This window comes from Notolepis coatsorum (assembly GCF_963971535.1).
Source record: "Notolepis coatsorum genome assembly, chromosome: 9".
In the NCBI taxonomy this organism is placed as follows: domain Eukaryota; kingdom Metazoa; phylum Chordata; class Actinopteri; order Aulopiformes; family Paralepididae; genus Notolepis; species Notolepis coatsorum.
Window position 1 is genome coordinate 54,802,524 of NC_140173.1, and position 21,012 is coordinate 54,823,535.

Consider the following 21,012-nt stretch of genomic DNA (forward strand, 5'->3'; position numbering starts at 1 on the left):
CCGATCAGAGGGGGCCCGGACAGAGAGGGCCCGACAGGAGAGAGCCTGACCAGGGAAGGGCCGACAGGAGAGAGCCTGCGCAGGGAGAGCCCGACCGGAGGGGGCATGAACAGAGAGGGCCCGACAGGGGAGAGCCCAACAGGAGGGAGCCCGACCGGAGAGAGCCTGACCAGAGGGGCCCCGAACAGAGAGAGCCCCACAGGAGGGAGCCCGACCAGGGAGAGCCCGACCGGAGGGGGTCTGAACAGAGGGAACCCAACGAGAGAGAGCTAGCGTTAGCGTTTACTTCAATGGACGTTGCTGTTGATACACGTGGTACTGTTAGTACTTAGCCAAGATGGCGGACCCACTCTTGTCACCGCTAGTCCGGATGACAAGATGGCGTCGGTGATCCGCGAGCACAGCCAGCATGTTGGGCGAACAGCAGGCAGTGGTTAGCTGGCAGAGCTTGCTGTATGGCGTCCTCTGCTGGTGGGAAGAGGCGTCCTCTGTACCGCCTGGGAAACGTCCACCGCTGCTGTTGCTGGCTTGCTTCTGTCGCGCAAGCTAATACTTTGGCTACCTTAAACACAGCTAAGCTTTGGGTCTCGGCGCACCCTCATGCTATTCGGTTACACTGTTAACGCAACGTGGCTGGCTATACCACCGGTCTCTTCAGCGCCTCGCGCCCGGTAGTCTACTCAAGTCAGACGGAGCCGTTAGCGGCATGCTACTATACCGCACACAGTAACTACTATAACCCGATAACGTTAGACGTTAGTCTCGTTAGCTCTAGACGTTAGTCCTTGGGTTCGGTTTCTCTTACTCACACACTATCGCTGATACTTCTAGGATAACCCGTCACTAGCAAGTATGTCTCATCACCCGGCACTCGCTCCGACGGGGCTCCCCTTCACTGACTTCTCCAACGGGGCTATTCCAAAGCACACACCCGTTGTAGCTGCGACCGTTCACGGCCAAGTCCAATGCCGAAGATAACTTCCTGTTCCCCTCGCCTCCAGGTAATGCCCTCTTCCTCGTTGCTTGCTTCTCTCCACTGCTCCACCTGCCACCACTGCACTCCGCCCCCTGCTGGCAACCTCCACTGGTCCCACGCAAAGACCGCTCCAGAAAGGGAGAAAAGGCTCAATGTTATTGCTAGTAATCCATACTGCATCTGGAGAAGAGTAGCACCTCACCTCGTCGTTAGACTGGGCGAGCTATCCAAAGGAACACTGTTAGTCTATCCAAAGTGTTGTGAAGGATCAGATTAAACCGAATATATATATTTATTTATGGATATATATTTAATAGTATTTGTATATCGTTTGATATCCCTTGTATATTCCTTGTACATATACACTGAATATCCCTTTAGTCTACTAACAGCCCATAATAGTTTCATTCTCTCATTGGACAAGAACCTGGCGCCAGCAGCCAAGCCCCTTGGTTCAAGTTCAATCGTGCCGACGAACATGTCGTTACAAGCCCGGTTCCGCGTAAGAATACGTCTGGCGAAATACGAATGGTACTATTTGTTCACAGCGCATATATATATGGCGCAAGTAAAGTAGAATTTTCTTTTAGTCCATTAGTCCTTTACCCTCCAACCTAGTAACAGACGTGAAGCCTCACCCACGACCCACGTGTGGTGCAGTATGGCCTACTTGGCCTCAGAATAGGCATTGAGACATCGTGTGGATTAATAGTTGAATTGTCATAGTTTTGCACTATACCGTCGAGTGGGACGTATTTCTATTAAGTTAATAATAGTCTATTATGTATAGTGCATCGTTCGGTTAGAGTTATAAAGTGAGCAGTACCCCCATCGTTCCTGGCGTTATCTAGAGTCTTAACCAGGCTGGGCAGACCACGTGTGGTGCTTTCATCCGAGGAGTTCTGGGCCAGGACGAGTGGACCTGTACATTGGATTACTTTACCCGGACGACGGCGAGCCCTACACGGCTTGGATTATCTACTTGCTTTGGGTGCTTTGATTATGCCATGGATAACAGCCAACACTGCTGAGTGTTGGAACTACCCCCCAAGAGGAGTCCAGGTGAGACGGCGCTCTACCCCGAGTGAGGTCGCCTCACGTCTCTTCGTTGTGGACCGGCAGCTACCGTCTACAAGAGGGCCCAGCTGTATTCATCTGTGGACCGAGGTTCTGTGGGCACCGTGTTCAGCACTCTGAATTCTCCCAAGAAATCGTTGGCCAGATGGGATATCGCCGGCGGCTCTCCTAACCCCCCCCCCCCCCCTACTGACTTACAACCAGCGGGACCCCCTTTAGTATATCCAGCTATAATCATTTAAGTACCATCGCTATAGTTCCCTAAAGAACCAGGTTGTATACTTGCTCCCTGCGTAACCAGAGATTGGACATTCAATGTTGATTTGCCTACGAATACTCATTTGCCTTACAAGTGCATTCAAACCATAAATGTCATTAAGTGAACGTTGTATATACCCTTTGCTATATAAAATATTCGATTTATACATTTGTGTGGACTTCGTTTCATCAGGTGGGAAAGTGTTCATCATATCTATATCATGTACTGTGTGGCCAGTAGTTAAAGTACATAATCGGTAGTGGTTTAATGATACCATACTTATCAATACAGTCAGGGAATTGTACCCCTCAGTTACACAAAGGAACACTGTAAATCACACGTTATACACACACAGGGAAAGTAACAGTTAGTTAGCACTACTGAATACTTTGTAGAATATTCAGGCTGCTACACACAGTTACACAGTTCCGTGACATGTCTTGTTTATTTTGGCTACAAAGATGATGTGATGTCTTTAGAAAGCTAAGAAAATCCTTGTTTCAATAGTATATGAAACGCAAAATGCCCTTTGTTATTAATGTGACTGAAAATGAGTTAAATGTTTCACATTCTGTTAATCATTTTGGAAATTCTATTTGAATAAATTATATTTTTGAAAGCTAACCTCACCTTTTAATTGCCAAACATACACTCTTACCAGCGGTCAAAACAATGCCATTTACTGCTTTTTATATAGAAATAAAATGTATATTATGCATTAATTGAGTTCGGAATTTTGTCCCGGCCCTCCAAAATATTTTCAGTTGCTCATTTGGCCCCCTGGGAAAAATAATTGCCCACCCCTGTCTTAGAGCATGGTGATAGAACGCCTGCCCTTCTTTCGACGGTTAAGCTTAGGCACTCTTTCGAAGTTGGTTAAGGTTAGAGTTTGTCTTAGAGCATGGCGATAGAATGCCAGGTAGTTTGCAGGCTGTTCGACCCGGAAATAGGCGCAGAACTTGCTGTCCCACGATTGGCGCACATGTCACATGACCTGGGCAATCAGAGCACAAAACTCGAACGCGGAAACAAACATTTGTTGTCGAAAGTATTCACGCAACCCCGTCATCAGTTGCCAAGGAAATCTAAAGCGAGGTAACGCCGTAGGCCTAAACTCAGCCTGATTTGAAAGTATAATCCTGCACGCTGACCAACGAGAGCTTCCCTCAAATTGGAAACGAGATCCAAAGCCCAGATGTGAATTATTGATTGGACACATCATGTTTTTAGTCAACATCAATCGAAAACCTGCCGCTTATATTCCCAGCCCCCCTACCCCGCCGGCCGCCGGGCTCTTTCATGTTTTCCGCGTGTTCGGTTTTGGCGTTCATATTCATGCAGAAAAGCGGTGAAAAAGACCGGTCAAAGCATCACTGCATCTGTCTCTCACTTTGTTATCCCCATCAGAAGGTACGTCAGCGCACCCACAGAGGGCGGGACGGGGTCGGAATCGACTGAAACAACACATTTTCATCCGGGGGGTGATTTAAACGTCATCCCCTGTAGAAACTGCCCTCTCTTGAGAGGTTGCGCTAATGGGGGTAATGTTGAGAAAACAGTGTTGGAAAATACAGACCCATAACCCCCACCCTCAGCCCCCCTAGAGTAGACCCCGGGGGTAGCTTTCATCATAAAGGACTTCCCCTGTACATAGTTCAGCTCCCAGTCACCTGAGAGGAGCCCTCTGCCTGATGGTAAAGGATGGGTTCACCCCCTGAACAACCCGGCTAAACGTGAGACCTGGAACAGGGAGGCTTTGTCTCTCTCTCTCTCTCTCTCTCTCTCTCTCTCTCTCTCACGCACGCACGCACGCACGCACACACGCACCACTCCGCCAGACAAATGCACGCAATTACGATGCAATCGGAATGGCAGGCTTTGGGGCTGGTGAGAAGAGAGGGTAAACATGACTGCAGCTCTCCGGTGAGGCTGTAATTACGGAAATGAGAGAAAGATGGAGCCATTCAAATGAAAAGGCCACCACTTTGGATTAACATGCATGAACAGCTGTTCCTATTGTGCGGGGCTCTTGTGGTTGGCAGGTGCTGGGGGGGGGGGGGCTTCGTCGATGCTTAAAACGCACATATGACCTGTTCGACCACAGACAACCGCAGAGGGAGAAGATCATGGGGTGTTTCGTTTACTCTGTCGTTGGCTTCATTTCACCTGCACTAGTCGTGGACTATATGTTTTCCTTCCCACTGAAGGAAAGAAGACAGGGACAAAGGTCCACGGCAATTAAGATAATTTCCTTCACTGAAGCACCTTTCATACAAGACTTGCAGCTCAAATGATGCAACAATAAAATAGTTCTGAATAACTGTTTAACAGTTTAAAAACCTGACGGTCTTCCTTCCTGTTTGATACCCACTTTGACCCTTCGAACCTCCCTCTCAGGGAAAACCTCCCTCTCAGGGCACAGTTCCCTCTCTCAGGCTGAGGTTAGACTAGTGTATTCCTGGCGTTTTTTTATACGTTTTTGACGACGTATCATGTCCTATCTACACAGAAACGCGTTTTTTGGCGTTTTTTTGTGGATACGGCTGAAACGCAAAATTGTGTTTGCGTTTGGAGATACGCAAAAAAAACGCCAGGAATACAGCGTGTAGTCAGCACGGAGCAGTTGTTGCGAAAACGCCCATGCGCAGTAGATACCATCTGCGTGCCCTTCCTGTGTACAGTGTGTGTGTGTTTGGGACAGAGGCAGAGCTCCGTGTCCCAAATAGCTTCAGCTACCATGTGTTGTCAAGTTATTGTTATAAGGACCCCAGTCCAAGCTACAACAGTCTGCATTCCCTTAACAATTGTTTGTATTGAGCCGTATTGTATTGTACCCATATGCAATATGTTAAATAAAGTTTACATCCATTCATTCTGCTAGCATTACCGATTGCATGAGCTGGCTAACGTGAGCTATCAGGATTCAGACCCTGTTAGCTCAGAGTTCCTCTTTCAACTTAACAAGCATTAAACAAAATGGCCCAGTCATCTATTCACCTTTGTTTAATACACACAGCGTTGTCTCTAATGTTATCTAACTACTGATAGCTCGCGATATCATCAGTTTCGTGCTGGCTAAGTAGCGTGAGCTAACGTTAGCTTCTAGCCACAATGCTAGCTTCTAGCCCTAACAATGCTACCGATCGTTTTTAGACTAAAACTATCCGCTCTTGGTGGTCACTTGTGTTGATGTTAGTTTTGTTTCATCAACAAATGACAAGCAGAACACACAGTGAATGTATCCGTTTTGTTTATTGCACTTTTATTAGGCTTTGCTGGAAAATTATTGCTGCATTGAGTAAACAAGATGGTGGCGCGGCATAGGCTGCCTTATTGACATTTTCTGGTGGAGCTTCCACCAGGAAGTGTATTGGCACATTCGTTCTGATTGGTTGAAATTGCCTTCATGTTTGCCACCTACTGCCACCTACTGCTTTGGCAGTGTACTACATCAGTGTGCTTGGCTGACAAAAACGAAAAAAAAACGAAAGTGTGACTCGAGGCGCATGACGTCGCGGCGATACGCGGCGATGCGTATAAGAAAACAATACGAAGATGATACGAAAGGTGTAACCTCAGCCTCAGGGCGCAGTTAATATAAGATAAGATAAGATGATCCTTTATTAATCCCCTTGGGGAAATTCGGGTGTCAAAGCAGCATGGGGGGGGGTACAGGAAGGGGGGGATACAGAGCTTCACAGTCCTATACAGTTCAGTATCTATATGCGCTATAGATAAAATATATATAGATATAAAATATAAATACAAATACAATATAATATAAAAAAGTACAAATACAAGATAGTCCAGTGATATGAGTCTCTAGTTCTCAAGTCCAGAATTCTGACAATGATAGTTCTGGCAGCAGAGCCGGCCATCTGAGCCCTTTGTTGTACTTGATGGCTGCCGGTATAAATGACAGGAGTTCATGGACAGAGTAAAATAGTGCAATCTATAGTACAATCAGCATCATAGTGTATTAAAAGGCTATGGTGAAGAGGTAAGTTCTTAGCTTTAAAATTTTTTATTTAGAGATCTTCTAGTCCTTATCTTAGTCTGACCAACACTGCTATTATTTAACCATCGGGAGATTTTGTCACTTGACTTTTTTTTTTTTTTTTTTTTACCTTTAACACATTAACTGCCACAGAGTTTGATCATCTTATAGCATTCTCTGCCAGCACTGTAAGTCTATGGAGATGTTCACCTTCTTTGTAGGGCTATAACTTTTTTAATTGTATTGCTAAATTGACATTACTATGGCCCATTCAACATCGATTATCTATCGTTCAGGATGTAGGAACGTTTTACTTTTTCATTCACACATTCATACGAAAATACCGTCTAGAATATAAATATGTTTTTATCGTTTTCTGCAGTAATTCCTAGAACGTGAGATATAGGCATAAATGCATATACATTATCAAATGCCGTTTGATAATAAAAATGTTCAACTGTGCATGGTCCTAAACGTTATGACTGATCATGCGCGGGTGAACGGAGGGGGGGGGGGGGTCGTTTATAATTCCGTGATCATCGTTGATTTCCATTCATAAACATGCAGCTGTGTGTTATCACTGGGATGGGTCTGAGATCGCAAAAGTCCAATACCGCCGCATGCCACCTTGCGGCCGCTATTGCACTCCATTTGAAACGATGTGGTTTGGTGTCTGGGCCGATCTGCGGCCAGCGGGCGGAGTCTAACTACTCGGGCAGGGCAATCGCTTATAAAGCATGCATCGATGAGAGTTGGGCCCCCCCGGATCATGTTCAGTGCTGGATTACGTTGGCAACACAATCGACATCAGTATTTGGAATGACGATCAGATAATTGGAATATTCTTTTCGGGACAGATCCTGGTCAAGGTAAGGACTATATGCTATCAATATTGCGTTGATCCGATGATTCCTTCCCCGCGATCGGAGCGTGTGTCTGTAATGTACAGTGTAAAGTATTCCGTTGGTGACGATCGAAGCATAGAAACCCCCACCCTTTCATGCATGCATGATGAAACATAATACCGATAATCTAGCGTTGATTTCAGATTGATTGTTGATCCAAGCGAAGAATGGCATGACTCCTAGTGAAATGCACTGAAACGCTGTTTAGCGCCGTTTCCTGGGATTACACAGCATTACTCTAAAACTATTCTCATATTCACCACGGTATAAAACGGGAATGTATGAATGAAAAAATCATCTGTTTTTTGCATCTTGACCGGAAGAAACTCAATGACAATCCACTATATTATTAGATCCATAGCTATAATCTATAATATAGCTTTAGGCCTGCAAACACAGCCACGTATCCCCATGTTAAAAGGCAATGGCATTTCAATGGTAAGGTAAACAGCGACCCCTGGCGCTGAAAGTGTTAATGGAGCGACCCTATGATAGGGTGTTGTTGAGATTTTCAACCATGCCGTTTAAGGCGAGACACTGCAGGTGAATAGTCAAATATACTTTTTTTTGTTGATTTTGAGATTTTGTTATATTTTGCTTCCTAAACATGTCTTCTATGAAACTAGTGACAATAAAACGTCAATAACACACATTTAGTTGTTTATTTTACATCATTTTGCCTTATTGCATCCATAAATGTGCACATATTTAATGGGGAAGTGCCTCATTTGCATATATAAACATAAATTTCAGAAAACTTGCAATATATTTTTTCTTAGTTTATATGTACATAACAAATTGGGAAAGTTTCATAGTGATATCTATTCAAATATTTTTTGCCTATTAGGGGGTACTACACTGTACTACACTGTTTGTAGCCTGTGTGTAGTTCTGTTCAGTTCAATAACTTCATTATTATTATTATTATTCAGTTATCAGGCATGTGTTTAGGTTGTCTATTACTAATGGTTTGATTAGGTATTGTGTTTGTAAATATCTGTTTAAAAAAAAAAGTATGGCATTTTACAATACAGAACTTTGAAGGCGTTTTCCCAAAAATGAGTTTTAAGAGTTTTTCCTCATACTCTGAGCCAGAAATCTCCACTTCAGTAGCACTCACATACACCAAACCTTCCAGTTCTATTCATATCTATGTTCTGAAGGTATTTACAGAAGGGTTTGTTGATATCGCATTCATACCCTGATTTATATCACATTTTATTCCTAAAAACATGCCGAAATATGGAATTTTACCATAAAAATGGACTGAATGGAGTATTTTCTGATTTATGGAGTGATAAAAAGAGATATCCAAAATCCCCTCTGTAATAACCTTTGGCTCTAATATGTCAACAAAATGAAACTATAATTTTGAAAATGGCTTTATCCAATGTTCAGATTTCTGTCCTGGAATTATATGCAAATTCGTGCATATTTAAGTAGAGCATGCCTCATTTGCATATTTAAACATACAATTTCAGAAAACTTGTAATACAAAAAAGTCTTGTCTTAATATAAGTAATCAACTGGGGAAGTTTCATTGTGATATCTATTAGTTAATTTTTTTTTACCCTATTCACCTGCAGTGTCTCCCCTTAAAGGGGAACTATTTTACTATTTCTTTCACTATTTGGGCACTTTTACACAATTCCTGTGAGTCTATGGAACACCTCTGTAATATATATATTTTTTTTATTCATTGTTTTGTATTTCTAATCAAGTCCTCAAAAACAGCATTTTTCTACCTCAAGATTTCGAGCTGTTTTGAGCCTGGGCTCCTAAACCCCTGCTGAGCGGCGCCGCCTCTTGAACATTAACATGCAGCAGTGACTATATGACATCACATATAGGCACATTTTCAAACGACTCAGTTCAGTGAGGGTGAATATTGTGAGAGGAGAATTGGAAGAATGCACCAATATGAGAATTTTGAGACATAGATCATATTAATATAAGTTCACATAGCTAGGAAACAATGCTAAACACTCAAAAAGGCCATTTATAAGATAGTTCCCCTTTAAAGAGCAGTCCAGGCTGGCTGAACTTCTCTTCTGCCATGTCATCTAGTACTCTTCGCTGTACAACGGTTACCGTTGTTGTCTCTTAAGTTTCGGTTAGCATCACAGAATACACAATGCTGGTCAGATATAGGTAATTTGATTACTGGTACTTTATCAATGTTCAACATTGTTGTTATCACCAAGTCTAGGGTGTTACCATGTTTGTGAGTGGGTTCATTTACATGTTGTATTAGTCCAAAGCTGTCCAGTAGGTTGATAAGCTTGGGATCGTTCTTCTTACTTATATTAATATTCAGATCTCCATGTATGATTAATCTTTCATCTAATGATACCGACTGAGATTATCTCTGAGAGTTCCTGCAGAAATATTGATGAGTATTTTGGTGGCCGGTACAATGTGATGATGAGAAAAGACATTTCAGCTTTGACCTCAATAGCAAAATATTCAAGGAGGGGGGCAACATTGGAACAATGTATGCCGATGTAAGCCACTAGCAGTGGCTTTCACTAGACGTAGTGCTGGCAACAGGCGTATATCTAGGCTTATGGACTGTCTACATTTTTTTGTATCTCTCTCCTGGCTCCCTTGTCAGGGCTATGTGCATAAAATAAATGTACATCATTGAACGTACAGGAGAAAAAAACGGCAGCCATGAAAAACCTGCCAGAAATACAGGCCTCATTTTCACAATCGATGACTTACAATATTACTTATGCAAAACAGGCAATGCCGCAAAGCACCCTTGACCTGGGATCTTTGCAAATAATGTTAGCTCTGGTTGAAAAAAAGGTTGCCTTAAAAATTAACAGTGGTTTTAGTCAGAAATTAAACAAATGATCTTGTTGAGATTTCCAGAGTATTTATTGTGGTAGGGAGAGAGAAGAAAACAGGATGGATACAAATGTCTCTTGGGAAGGCAAAACACCAGGGGTGACATGGAGTGGGCTGAACCACTCGCCTGAATATCGACAATGCAAGCGGTGCAATGCACCCGCGCCCAGACGCTGTCAATTTCTTGCCACTTGCTTTATCTGTGGTCTATACTATATACTATTACTATGCCTATACTACTACCTACTATGCTAATATGCCTATACTACGATGCACTCAAGACTGTAGCACTCAAGTTCAACACTGTTTGACAAACAATATCACTTGCCCTTAGCTGCCAGAGTGGTACCCCTTATGCTGACTTGTTGTACAAAACTAAGTCGCTTTAGATAAAAGCCTCAGCTAAATGTAAATGTAAATGTCATGCAGCGCAGGGCGGCTACGTGGCGTAGTGGGCAAGGCGCTCGCCACGAATGCGGAGACGCTGGGCTCGCCTGTTCGAGCCCAGCGCTCCACATTGCTTTCAGTTTAGCTGGTCGTTCATACTAATACACATTGGCCGTATTAGGGGGTGGGAAACTGATGGGTGGGGATCGGGCGTTGTGGACAGCGACTCCTACAGGTCGGTTGGTGCGCCTGCGCAGTAGAATCAGGAAGTGTCGGGGGCAGCGTGAGCCTCCCACGCGTTACTCCTCGACACTGAGAGATCGAGCTGCGCAGGTGAAAAGATGCGACTGCTGTTACCTCAAGTACCGGAGGGGACTTGTGCTATGTATGACTTAGTCCACATTGCAGCCGGCTTGTGGGAGGCAAGAAACAGCGTTCGTGACAGGGGAGGGTTGAATTGGATGATACGAAATTGGGATGGGAGAAAATATAGAAAAATGTGAGAAAAAGTGGATAAAAAAAAAAGTAAATGTCATGCAGCTGTGGTCCTGTGACCAAAGCATTCTAATATATATTTTTCTCTCTGATAAGGCAGTGGATTTGGAATATTAAGTGAAAAAGCATTCCATGTAAAAGTATTCTGTATTTTTGTATGTTGTCAACTAGGGCTGACCCCTATTAGTCGAATAGTCTTGGAGCTTGTATTATTAATCTACATGAGTTTATATGTCTCAACTCCCATACGGGGCTATATTTTGGTATTTTTTTCCTTTGGGGGTGTATAACAATATCTATCAATTTAACAAGTTTTGCAGTAAAATATTTTTATACAAGAATCCATTTAATATATGGGAGACCTTAGAGATGAGGAAAAACATTCTTGTGTTTTGTTCTACCTCCGGTAGGGGTATCTCAACATTTTGGGGGCATTGTCACTAGGCTAAGGGGGATGAGAAGGAAGCTGGCTGCTATCCTGGAGAATCCCTCCCACCCCCTCTACGACGAGCTAGTCAAGATGAGAAGCACGTTCAGCCACAGACTCATACCCCCCCCCCCCGCCCCCCCGACACTCAACTAACCGCCTCGGCCAGTCCTTCATACCAGCGGCCATCAGGCTCCACAACAGTGGGCAGGGACTGCTGCCAGACATCCAACTACAACTACTAGGAACCTAAAAAGGACAATAATACTACCTTATGCACACTGCACCTTATGTGAATACTGTATATTTCAGTTAGTTAGTTAATTAGTTAGTTAGTTAATTATATTGATTTGTTATATTGTTTACACTGCTTGTTTGTACTACCTGTACCTCCCCTCCCCCATGCTGCTATGATGCCTGAATTTCCCCAAGGGGATCAATAAAGGAATATCTTATCTTATGGATACTAGGCGACCGTTACATTTGTGTTGTTTTTATCGTTGATGTTTTTGGAAAGTTTGAAAAAGGGCTAGGTAGCTCCCACTCAGGTTACAGTGTATTTTGTCATTTAATATGATAACCCAGGATTACAGGGAAGCACAGGTTGGTTTAATTGCACAGGTGAACCATATAATTTGTGTGTGTGTGTGGGGGGGGGGTATGAATCCCTAGTGCTTTCCATTCAAAGAGCTGACCTGGAGTCAGCACATAATCAGCTGCTATAGCTCTCCCTGAAGAATGTGTCAGCTGGCCGCCTCTCTGGGACTCATAAACTAATGGAGATTTTAAGCGGCCCAAGTGTTTACTTTGGTGCAGCCAGGCCAAAATCCCTGCTTGTGATAACAGCTAACATCCAGAGCTCTCTTTATTGGAGCTGAGCATTAATTTAGTATCTTGTGTTAAAATAAACAGTTCACACAGGATGTGAAACTGTTGCAAACAGGGCACAGGGCACAGGGCACAGGGCACACCCCCCCCCCCCCCCCCTACTTTACTTTACTTACAATTTGGAACGAGAAGCAAAATACTTTGAAAATTGACAAATTGACTCCCCTCACTACTTTTAACCCTTTCACTGCCGCACTACCAAACGGTTAACCCTTTCACTGCGACAACACACATAAGGTTAACCCTTTCACGGCGACCGTCACTAGTGTGATAGTAAAGGGTTAACCTTCTGTCGTGTGGCAGTGCAAGGGTTAAGGACTATATCGCAGAGTTGTTTACACACACCTGCAACCGTCACCTAGCCTTTTAACTGTAATCTCTCTGTCCTGCTTCATGTATTGCATACCTTGAAATGTTGTTTGGTTAAATTATTTCCCTTACCTCTGTGATTTTGTCCCCTTTCCCTGTTACACTTCGAGAGGCCCTTTTGTCCTCTCGCTAGGCCGTCATTGTAAATAAGAATTTGTTGTTAATTGCCTGGTTAAATAAAATAAATGTAATTAAATACTGTATGTGCCATATTCATTGGCAAAACACGTCATGAGAACACTGAGTAAATTACCAGATTTATAGAGTAGCTGGATCAAATAAATACTGTGAAATGCTGGTTGATGTTGGAATACAGATGCATATTTAATGTTAAGCATTAAATGTTGTGTTGGGGCTACCCCTTTGGATTATGTAAACATTTACTTAAAATTAGGGATGCTCGATATTGGCTTTTTTACCGATACCGATATTCCGATATTGTCCAACTCTTAATTTCCGATACCGATATCAACCGATATCAACCGATACCGATATATGCAGGGTTTCCCCGTCCAAAAAACTGAATAATTTAAGGTAACTAATAATTTCACTGGATATATATATAACAAATATTGTTATTGTTTTTTTTTGTTTTTAAACCGATACCGATATTTTCCGATATCACATTTCACTGCCGATATCGGCCGATAATATCGGTCGGCCGATAATATCGAACATCCCTACTTAAAATAGATTTTTTCTTATGCCATCATTAAATGACGGAACATCGGTGCATCTCCAAACTATTGTAGCATTGAGACAAGCAGAACACTGTGACACCCCATGTACCCATCACCACCGTACCATGAGACAAGCAGAACACTGTGACACCCCATGTACCCATCACCACCGTACCACGAGCCGCTTCAGATCATGTTCATGGATGAGGATCCACTGAGGATTCTGATTATTGTTTCATGACTCTATCTTACGTGCTTGTGAAGATATCTAGGTGGAAGAACACAGACATCATGGAGGACAGACACACAGAAACATCATGAAACATGTATTGAAGGCTGAGATGGTAGCTAGTAGCTACACACGAGAATCACCATTTGTTCTTCTTTTCATTACTGACGGAACACAGCGCTTCTAACACTAGAGATACACGCGGCATGAGATGAGGAGAGATGAGACGATGGCGATGAGATGATTATCATCCCTGTAGCTGGTGGGTAGCTAAACTGGCTCGCAAAAAGTGTAATTGATTTGTGTTGTTCTCATTATAAATCTCATTATTTAATTTATTTCGTAAATAGACTCGTCATAATATTAATCTAGTCTAAATTTAAATGATTATTCCCCCCTGCCTGGCCACCCCACACACAAGAGTAAAACATTTACAAAGCATTAGGTAAGCAGTGTTCCTGGCTCCAGAAAGCACAGCTAAATCACTTTATTAGATTAGATTAGATTAGATTAGAGTAACATTTATTGTCATTGTACACCCCTCCACCATTTTTATTTTCATAGATCACTATGAACGCATTTCAATGAGCGGATGACTAATTCACCTTCATGTATTTCAAAACACGAAAATGATAGCAGTGAAAAACAGAAGTCAGATAATCATGAGTTTATAATTCCTGGCTGATTATTTTACTTGTTTAAAGCACATAATTGCAAGTTATTAACATTAACACTATGGTCGCCGAAAACGCCTTTGGACGTCTTTCCTAGCCATGCTCATTCTGCCGAAGACGCCGTAACTCGTCTTTGATATCAATATTTCAAAAATCTGTGATCGAAATCATATTTCTCCTCCGGGGACCTGAGATGTACAGCTGAGCTCCACTCAACTCTCTAGCGGTTCAAGAGCGCCATCTGGTGGCCGATCGGCAGATCGCCAACAGGAAGTGACTTGTCAAACAGGAAGTGCTCATCCATATTTCGTCCGGGCACTCGCGATCATTAGCAGGACTCTATCTCAACACACTGGATAATCAATCGCTCGCCCTAACTCAATAAACAACGTTATTTGGACGTATATAGTATTATACAACCTGGAAATGGTTCATCAGGATCAACATCCCATAATCGAAAACTGTCTACTCCACGCTGATCGCTCAACGGCCCGAGGAGACTGGGGTGAGTTTTAGCGTGTATTATTACCGTGTTCGATATAAACTGCTATGATGATCATATGACCCACACTAGATGAATCATCTAACGCTGCCCACAGAATTATAAATGACCCCCCGCCCATCCGGTCAACATCAGATGATAAGTAGTAACTTATAGAACCACCTCCAGTTGACATTTTTTATCTGGCACAGATCGCTATCAAACTGTATTTCATCATCAATATAGTGCATTTGGGGCTATAAATCAAGTTCTGGAGAACGCTGCAGAAAACGATAAAAACATACTTATACTTTAGACCGTATTTTAGTATGAATATGTGAATGAAAAAGTATAACATTGATACACCCTGAACAATACATATAGGACATTGAATGGGCCATAATAATGTCAATTTAGCAATAGAATTTAAAAAGTTATAGCCCTGCAAAGAAGGGGAACTGCTCCATAGACAAATAGAGCTGGCTAGGGATGGTAAATTATGAATTTAACCATGGCGATCAAAGTGTTAACGGGGTTAATATTTCTTAATTTTGTCAGAAACTGTTTTCAGTGTGGAGTTTGGATAAAGTGGGAACGGGATACCAGAAAAACATTTTAATGCAGAGCGGAGGGACTGGAAGACCCATGTTACTGACCAAACACTCTATATCAGTGATGTCTGTCGGAATCTAGAGCTTATTTTAGCATGTAGGCCACTTATTTTAACAAACATGAAAATACCACTTACAGCACCGTTAAGGTTTAGCATTGAAGTGAGCGGGCAACATCCGTATCTCACACTACATCCAATTTGAGTGAATAGGCAAATTGGTTAATACAAGCTAATTTATCCCATTGTGACATCATCAATGGATAAGCAATTCTGAATTTTCCACAGCACCTAAACAACATTGTCAGACAGACAAATCCATTCAGAAACCATGTCCCCTTTAAACTAGTGCTGTCAGACGATTAAAACAATTTAACTAATTAATTACAGGATTTGTAATTAATTTATCTAATTAATCACATTTTAATCGCATAACCATTTTAGGCCTGATATTTTAGATTCTATAATCATATTTCAAATAGCATGTGTGGATGGCAGAATTCAGTACTGTATCTAGTACAAAACCTTCTGTTTAATCATCTTCCCTTTATTCATTAGCTTAGATTTTTCAGGTCTGGTCAATTTTAGCATGGTGTTATTCACAGTAAAAAAATAAATAAAAAAAAGAATTTAATTGATATTCTCATTTAGTTCATTACAATTTACTCAAGCCTAGTAACATACACAGTATTTCTGATACTGGGAATACATTCCCTGAGATCCATAATGTCCATAGAATCAGATACCAAGAACATGCAAATGCACCATTTAAAAAAAGTTTGTAAATGCTTATTCTAAGTTCTTATGGAATGAATGAGATAAAAAAAAAAAAAAATTATAATAAAAATAAAATTAAATACATTTTGAGTTAATTTTCATAACGCGATAATTTGCTGTGTAATTAATTAATATAATTAACACGATAAACTGACAGCCCTACTTTAAACAACCAAATCAATACATGCAAACATATTACATACCACACACCAGTAGGTAACAGTATATTTTGCATAGCAGGGTAGCAGAGAGTAGGTGATTATCAATTTCTATTATAGTGAAAGTGTGGAAAAGATAATTAAATAGAATAAAAGCTGTGTGACAAACAGCTTGTGTGTAAATAATGTGTATCTTTCTTAATGCTTGCCAAGCAAAAGGTATTATAGAAGCGATTGCAACTTATCAGGGGAATTAATTTATGGTACATGCATGAGTGTGTAAATATTTGTCTTTCACAATGCTTGCCAAGGAAAAAGGTATTATAGGAGATTTTGTAACGTTTCCTGGAAACTGATTTCCATGTTGATTTAAGGGATGTGAAGGCGTGGTTATACAAGGCTTCACATTTCAGATGTGGCCTCGTCAATTCTCTTCAATGTTTATGGAAAGAAATTGTAGGATTATGCAGACTTCACGCTACACATCAATTTCAGTGTTTGATGTATTCCCTCACGGAAAAAGGCATATTCATGTCTCATGTGAAAAATATAATGTTTCTTTTCCAAATGGCACCAGACTTGTTTTCGAGAGAAGCGCTGCACTTTCTTAGTTCAAGTTCAAGTTTAGTTTTATGTATCGCGTAGAAAGTACATTACAGTGAAATGCTTGGTTCTGTATGCCGCTCACACTCATCATATTACCACTCATCATTTCTCATTGTATCATAATATGAATGTAATATGAAACTATTATCGCACGGGATCTCAAAGAGCTCACGTCATTACATGCGAGGATATGTGAACGCAAAGTTTCACCCGCGATACTATTCAAATTACACAAGCGAAACAATGGAATCGTGAAGATCCCGCGCGAGGTGTTCCAAAAACACACGTGTATGAAATTCACATGTGCTTTTGTGTAAAGGGTCCGCGGTGGCCAACCTCAACCAGATTTCCTAAACTGATCAAATAACATACACACAGTCCTGTCCCCTCGATACTGGAATCCAAGACCTACCGCGTATAACCTCGGGACCTTGAAGAAGAAATACTGAAGGATTATTTGAATAAGTCGAGGCACTGGGGCCAAAACATCACTCCAGTGAGCATCACTTCCATTAAATCCCCCTCCTTCTGTAACTAAAAGCAAAGCAAACAAAGGCCGACGGGGGCCAGGGAGGCCCCGGTGAGGCGGCGGCGGCCAGTGAGGGATCCTCTCTCCACTGATTTATCTGACAAGGCCCTGACAACTTTCTTGCAGACTCCCAGAGTGTGCCATCTATTAATTGAGCCTGTGTCAGCGCGGGGGAGATTAAGCGTTTGCAGCTGCCCACTGAAACGCCTTCCCCGGGCCCAGCTGTGGGGGCACAAATCACAGATCCTGCGCGGAGTGGCGCCGGGCCGGCACGGGAGTCCACCTCCGCACGAGCGCAGACGTCAGCACTGCTGTCCCGAAACCCTGACTAATTGGTAGATAAAACGGCTCCCAGGAGCGCTGGGGTTTAGGATCAAGACTCTTCTCTGGCATTTCAGAGAGGATGAAGAACAGCCAAATGGAGAGACGGTAGGTTATAAGCGTATTCATCAGATGACACGCCGTGCCACGTTTTGCTCCTGACGGGAAGGCGTCCGCATTGACGTGAGGACGAATCCACCTATGATTCCGACAACTCGCAATGACGTCATGCTAAGCTGCGGCCCGCGGTTTGATCCTGTGTAGCTCGACGGGTAGAGCGTGGCTGCCCGCGGCGAGGGCTTTGATTCCCATCCGAGCCACCGATTCTAGGAATGTATACACTTGCGGCATCGTAAGGTGCTTTGGATTAAAGTGCCCACTGAGCAGCATACAGCGCACCGCCCTGTTTCCCATCGTGGACTCGAACTATAGAGTAAATACTTGGCACACACTGTTTAGAAGACTGACTTCCAAACATGTCTGTGGTTCTCCAAACGATGACATCAACAACCATACGGCAGAAGTTCCCATGGACCCGACCTACTGTATCTAGCAATTACCTTTGCAGCAGCGCTGCCACCGGCACTGGAGGAATATCAGGGAAGAACTTTGTTTGTCTCTTTTACAAAGTAAATACTTTCCGCATTACTCAGACGGACGACATCTAAACAGTTTCTTGTAGCTTCCCCTCGTTTGTTCCCAGGTCCATCATGAGCGGTCTTTCTCTGCCTCGCACATCCATCGCAGTAGAAAAAGAACAAAACAACAAACCCTACGACTGTAGTGAGATATTGTCATTTGAGAGATTGCAAACAGCGGCGGATGGCTTCTTCAGAGGGTGTGCGGGGGAGCTGTGGCGATTGCGTTTGAATTGTCACCGGCCATTACACTGCTGACCTGACTTTAAACGCCATCACGGACTCGGGAGGGAAATAATCACGATCGCACCGCGCCGTCTCTCCTTTTATCATTCCACTTTCCATCTGCGTTCTCTCTTCTGACCAGCTTTCTACCTCCCGGGGGGAGATAACTGTTGCTCAAACTCACCAGGGCCTACACGTCATTACGACACCAACACGCCACTTTAATATGTTTCAAATGTCGGGAGTCTGAGGAATGTTATGATCCCAATACGGGGTCATGAACACAGGGAACCCCTAGGTCTAGAGTAAATACTTAGTGTACCGGTAATATTCAGAGGCCCGATGACTAAACATCTCGTAAACCATCTCGCTGTGCGTTGCCTAGAGGCTCTGTGTGAACCTCTTTGGACTCCCCACATCGTAAGTTAAAGACCCACAGCATCATCCCACTGTCTCGGTGTGGTCCCAGTGTGGTCCCAGTGCTCGACTATAGTGGTCACGGTCCGGCTTCTCCGCGCCAGGCTTCATGTCACAGAGCCAAGGATTAACACAAATGGGGCTTCTGATAATTATACCATCACGATCCCAGGCCTTTCCTGCTGGTCCTTTTAATTAAGTAGATAATCTTCCTCTGGGGAAGAGGAGCCTGAACATACTTACCGGCCATTTCACAAAGGCGGGTTTTTCTTCTTATATCTGCGGAAAATATCTGTATCATTTAAAAAACGATTAGATTTACGCTCTAAACGAAGGAAAAGATTGTATTTGTGTCTAAGCCAGCATTAAAGAGGCTTGGGTTCGACAGGAGCCAACCGTAAACCCATTTTAATTATCATAATGCAGGGGTATGTAAATGAGACTGTCTTTTGTCTGAATCTCAGCGGTGATGGTAGAAGCCACACTGTCACTGGGAGAGATGGGAGTGGAGCTGGGAGGGTAATGGTGGGTCTGCTGTCACTCCCACAGCGGTGAGCGACAGCGAGGAGTCCAATAACAAGGGAGACGCCTGGTCACACCTCTCATCCAGCCGGAAAGACCGAAGGGCCCTGTCCCCCCGCTCAGCCGAGCGCCCATGCAGGACTCATCCGGGCCCCTGCTGAAGACACTTTCTAATTCACATGGAACAGTATAATGACCTCCAGAAAGACAGCACTCCGATAGCGGCTTGTTCACAGCTTGGCCTGGTACCCTTCCGTTTCATACCCACCCATATGTGAGCCCAGTGTTTTCTAAGTACAGAAAAAGAGAGATACAAAAACTATTTTAAACTGTAAACATATTTTGGCAAGAGGCGATAGATTCCCAAGACCAAGCTCCTCACGAAAGAAGGACACACAGTGGCATAGTCTAGATGCTTCCACTGGAATTCAGTTGCTAGGGAACAGTGTGGACCCAATTGTATTTCATGTCATCTATTGCATTAGTTAATATTCACACAGTGCCATGCCTGTGTGAATAATAATAATAATAATAATAATATATTCAATTTGTAGGGGCACTTTATATTTGTAGAACAAATGTCAAGGCGCTACAGTGTAGAAGAACATACAAAATAGTAAGAGAGTAAAAATAACATAAAATAAGAATGGCCAAGACTAGTAAAATAACATCAAATGTGTGGGACTAAAAGCTAGATAAAAATCAACAAAAATGCTCCATTAAAAATAAGTGTTTTGAGGCGCTTTTTAAAAGCATCCACAGTCTGTGGTGCTCTCAGATGATCAGGGAGAGCATTCCACACAGACTGGGAGCGGATGAGCAGAAAGCCCAATCTCCCATGGTGCAGAGTTTGGTCCTCGGGCGCTGGAGCAGGTTTGCCTGGCCGGAGCGGAGGTGTCGTGAGGAGGATTGAGGGGTGATCAATTATTTAAGGTAGATGTGAGTCTCACCACTAGGGGCAGATTGGCTAAGTGTGAGCAGGGGTGTAAAGTACTTGAGTAATTGTACTTTGTTACAATACTTAAGTGAATGATGAATGAATGAATGAGTTAGTGACATTTCCGGTTATAGAGGTGCTTCACATCTAAAGAGGAGGATAATAACTCAGGATGAATTAAGATTTTCCACTCGGCCTGAGCACAAATGTTTGTTTACTTCCAATGCACTGAGAAATAAACTAAACCTATATATCAACGCATTACTTTAAAGTACCATGGACTGCACACAACCTCTGATAAACAGCAGAAAATGATGGCTACTAGCAGATGGAGTCTATTGAAAACATACCAACATTCCTCCGTTTCTGTATCGCAATGCAATGCCAAACAACATAATAATAACTTGGAGCGTTTGGTGGACACTTTTATTATGATGTATGACTCATGTTATTCAGTTAATTTGCAAATCAACGCCGGGCTTAGTTACATTAGAGATCAGAATTTCTCTCTCTCTCTCTCTCTCTCTCTCTCTCTCTCTCTCTCTCTCTCCTCCTCTCTCCTCTCTCTCTCTCTC